Source organism: Anabrus simplex, chromosome X, assembly GCF_040414725.1.
Source record: "Anabrus simplex isolate iqAnaSimp1 chromosome X, ASM4041472v1, whole genome shotgun sequence".
In the NCBI taxonomy this organism is placed as follows: domain Eukaryota; kingdom Metazoa; phylum Arthropoda; class Insecta; order Orthoptera; family Tettigoniidae; genus Anabrus; species Anabrus simplex.
Window position 1 is genome coordinate 127,823,977 of NC_090279.1, and position 5,037 is coordinate 127,829,013.

At 37.5% G+C, this 5,037-nt stretch overlaps 1 long non-coding RNA gene across 1 annotated transcript; it reads right to left on the minus strand.

Annotated features, from left to right (window-relative positions):
- Positions 1-253: 253 nt before the first annotated feature.
- Positions 254-2,828, minus strand: LOC137503168 (uncharacterized). The gene is made up of 3 exons (XR_011019080.1): positions 2,776-2,828; positions 1,116-1,195; positions 254-365 (listed from the first exon to the last, which is right to left on the minus strand). It is a non-coding gene; the product is annotated as an uncharacterized lncRNA (long non-coding RNA).
- Between the last annotated feature and the right edge of the window lie 2,209 nt (positions 2,829-5,037).

Genomic DNA, 5,037 nt, shown 5'->3' on the forward strand with positions numbered 1-5,037 from the left:
AGATAAATCTTTACATGTATCACACCGAATAAAATATGACTTCAGCCGTTTTTCAAACGATGTTTCGTACTCAACTATTCCACTATCATCAGGCACTGTAGAGAGCAGCTGAGTTTTGCATGGTTCAGTTGCTATTTTCTTAGAAGACGAACTTAATCCGCAAGCTTCTTCATGACGAAGCCCGTTATAAGAATTACTGAACTGGTTTCCGCACTTTCTACACTGGTGGAAATCTCCGCATGACAACTCATGACGCTTTTTATCATAGTTCCGGAGGAAACTCTTTCCGCATTTACTACACACAAAACTAGGTACAAAACCATTGTTAGATGTTCCTGCAAGCGACTCCATGATGAGACGATTATCTGTAAAGAACAATATTATCACGTCAACAGTCTGCGATGAACTGAATATCCTACGGAAATGCATCTGCTTATATAATATTTTTAATTACCCATCATGCACTGCTTTTTAATAGCTTGATCACGCGGCCTTTTTTTTTAATTTTCTACATATTACTCCTCATACATTGCGTTTAGGTAAGAAATTACACATACTCATGTAATAAATCATAACATAACAAACCTTCTCACTTTTACAAGAATATTAAGCTCCAGAGGGTAGCGTTTCAGAATAGTATTAAACTAATCGTAAAATTATATAGTAACAGTAAAATTTTCAAAGTAAACATTTGCAAGCCAATCAGGACGTTAGAAGGTAGAAAAACTGCCATTAACACCACTGCGAGGGTTGTAGCCCCGTCTGACCGAAGTGTAGCAAGTTCCTCTACACCCCCTCTGTGAGGGTTCTAACATCGACCGATCAAAGCTCACATACTTTACACCAAATGTACGTGGAAGACAAGCTCAACTAAAATTAACTACAATGCTGTACGTAAACTCTCATCGTTGACATACCAACGAGGTTTGCAAGCTCGGATGACGAGTATGTCTCAGAGGTCTACTCTCCCTTCGTAAAGGGCACCGCGCAATATAGTTGACTTTAGAGGAGCAAGCATATATTATGTATAACAAATTTTTAATGTTATGATTCAAGGAAAAAACATCTGTTTTAAGCTCACTAGTTCAAATAATTAATAACATATTTATAGCTACCTGCAGCTGTGAGAGGGGATACTGCTGTAGTCAATTGGAGTATATACGCAGAGAATGTAGTCACACAGCAACTAAATTATCTGTAAAAAGGAAAACATACTATTTGAAAAATTAATCTGATACATAACTCAATATATCAGGTACAATGGTTAATAATAATAATAATAATAATAATAATAATAATAATAATGATAACGAAAATCCTAAAATAATAGTTGGAAGGCTGATTAGTCTATATCATTTGTTAAGGGATTATTTTTAGTGATTTTTAAGCTAAATATTAATTTTCTAGCACCAACCGTTTAGGAGATATCACATTTTTTAGTTAAGGGTTGTTTACACCCCTAACTTGCTTTTGACTCTAAAAGTCATCTAGAATATACTCCAGTACCAAATTTTAACATTTTAAGCTATTTTCACTCAAAAACCTAAAATAATGCTTGGAGGGTGGATTAGTCTATGTCATCCGTTAAAGGATAATTTTTAGTGATTGTTAAACTAAACATTAATTTTCTAAGACCAGCGGTTTAGGAGATATTACATTTTTCAATTTAAGGGTTGTTTTCACCCCACCACCCCCAACTCGCTTTTGACTCTAAAATTTTCTAGAGTATACTGCGATACAAAATTTTAACATTTTAAGCTATTTTTGCTCAAAAAAACTAAAATAAGAGTTAGGGGGTGGGTTGGTGTATATCATCTGTTAAAGAATTATTTTTGATAATTTTTAAGCTAAACATTAATTTTCTAGGACCAGCTGTTTAAGAGATATTAAATTTTCAAGTTAAGGGTTGTTTTCACCCTAACATGCTTTTAACTCTTGTAGGCTATTTTTGCCTAGAAACCTAAAATGACAGTTGGAGGGTGAGTTAGTGAGGTTGATAGCCTTGAAGTTTATGAGAAAATAGTTAACCTGTTTCAATAGAATAATAATAATAATAATAATAATAATAATAATAATAATAATAATAATAATAATGTTATAGGCTTTACGTTTCCACTAAATACTTTTACGGTTTTCGGAGACGCCGAGGTGCCGAAAGTTTGTCCTACAAGAGTTCTTTTACGTGCCATTAAATCTACCGACACGAGGTTGACGTATTCGAGAACCTTTAAATACTACCGGAGTGAACCGCGATCGAACGGGGACGGGGGGTTTGAGGGCTGGCGCCTCAACCGTCTGAGCCACTCAAGCCGACTACAATAAGAATAGCTAGTGTCAGTTCGTAGACTGACCAGGGTTTATCAGTCTACACTAAATGTTGCAGGTCGGACCTACACAACTGCACACGTCACCGTCAAAAAGCTGAGATTTGAAGTGTTAGAGACGAATGCTGGGATGGTTGCTAACTTAAGACCACGGTCACCTCTCACCCAATCCTAGCCCTACTACAAATACACGTCCTACTAGACACTGCAATGACACAGGTTATCAAAGAAATTCTACATACATACAAGTACACGAGGCTGATGACCACGATATATTCAAACTTATACATAAAGCAACAACAATGACTTTATAAAACTACTGTTATTGACAGAGCATGAAGCGAATAATTAATAATAATAACAACTCATGTTTACTTCAGTTACTCCATACTTCTTACGACACATCGCCAAGCGAAGATAAGATTAGTAAAGGAATGAAATGAATACTTACAGAAGGCTGATTTCAGATGTCGCGTCTAGGATGTCGCTTCTTCTCAAGGTCACCACCACGTCACTAGTACGAAATTAATCCTCCTCGCGTTTTACCCGCTGGTTATAAACAACATTGAGCGCTGGAATGTTAAAGGTGCTAAGTAGTCATTCTACAGTACACCAAAGCCATTATAGTTAACATTTTAGTTAAGACAGAATTTTGATCTCCTCATATATCAAGATGACACCAAAAAGATACTGTATTACTATTAAATTAGTTGAATTACAAACATTAGAAGCATGATTTTATTATCAAATTAGGCTATACATGTCAAGTAGTTAAATGACCTTGGTCTACTTGCTATGCAGTCTTCAAAGAGAAACAAGTTCATTTCTGTTACGTAACTCAACCGTAGGAGGCTATGACTGCTTCGAATAATAATAATAATAATAATAATAATAATAATAATAATAATAATAATAATAATAATAATAATAATAATAATAGGAGCCTCCGTGGCTCAGACGACAGCGCGTCGGCCTCTCACCGCTGGATACCGTGGTTCAAATCCCGGTGACTCCATGTGAGAGTTGTGCTGGACAAAGCGAAGGCGGGACAGGTTTTTCTCCGGGTACTCCGGTTTTCCCTGTAATCTTTCATTCCAGCGACACTCTCCATTATCATTTCATAGCATTTATCACTCATTAATAACTCACCTTGGGAGTGGTGACTCCATTGTAATAACAGCCTATATATGTTTCTATCATTACATCCCTCACCCGGTCAATGACTGGAAAACAGGTTGTAGATTTTCATTTTCAATAATAATAATAATAATAATAATAATAATAATAATAATAATAATAATAATAATAATAATAATAATAATACCGGGCTAGTTGGCCGTGCGCGTAGAGGTGCGCGTCTGTGAGCTTGCATCCGGGAGATAGTAGGTTCGAATTCCACTATCGGCAGCCCTGAAAATGGTTTTCCGTGGTTTCCCATTTTCACACCAGCAAATGCTGGGGCTGTACCTTAATTAAGGCCACGGCCGCTTCCTTCCAACTCCCAAGCCTTTCCTATCCCATCGTCGCCATAAGACCTATCTGTGTCGGTGCGACGTAAAGCCCCTAGAAAAATAATAATAATAATAATAATAATAATAATAATAATAATAATAATAATAATAATTGCGGCCAGTATCGAGTAATCGGGAGATAGTAGGTTCGAGCCCCACTGTCGGCAGTCCTGATGATGGTTTACCGTGGTTTCCCATTTTCACACCAGGCAAATGCCGGGGCTGTACCTTAATTAAGGCCCACGGCCGCTTCATTCCAACTCCTAGGGCCTAGGTCAGATTTGAGATGATGGAGTATAGATTCCTCAGTCAAATTTTTATCAACCCCTCTTATGATACCAACACGGAATATGCTTGTGCTTGGAATATATGCCCGTGCACAAATAGATTCTAATAACGGGCGACTCATAAATTTATTTGCTTGGGTTGCATGCTCAAATTGCTCCTGAAGACGATTTCTGCCCTTACGAATGATGGATTTTACTGGTAAATTTCGATCATAAAATAAACGACCTAAGGTCATAGGATGCAGCTCTCCAACATTTTGGTCCGTTACAGATTCTACTAGAACAATGTAAGGACCAGAATGTTCTTGAGTGTATTCGTCCGAACTAATCAAAGATGTCGACTTTTGAGTATTCTGAGTGGTTTGTTTGTTAGGTATTGGATCTTGAGAACTTTGATTATTAGATTGACTATTTAGAGGAACATCGTCCATTTCCACCTCAATCTCCTTTTCAATTGGTAACTTGGAGATATCCAGAAGGGACCTCCCATCACTGGCGGCAGCCATCACACGCTAACTTCACAAGACACAAAGCACGAACAAACTCCTCGCGACCACCAAGTAAATACCGTGCACACTGTACACCGAACTGATTCGCAGCACAGCGTAGACTGTATTACTTAAGACAACTACAGAGTACGAGACACTTCTTCCGCTACTTGAAATGTGAATGGGCTTGTTATATCACCCAGTTCCATACTTGTAATCAATCACACTGTAACACTCATATATACTAAAATACACAACTGTGGGGAGAGTTGTAGTTGAACACATCCGTAATGTCTACAATTGTAGTATGAGGCACTTACTGAAAAGTGCACTGTTGGCACTGAGTGAAATGAGTAGTGTTTAAGAACCTTTTGTCCCGCTATGTCTAGCTCAAAGAGGATATATAAGGGAGAAGGAACCTCTCCGG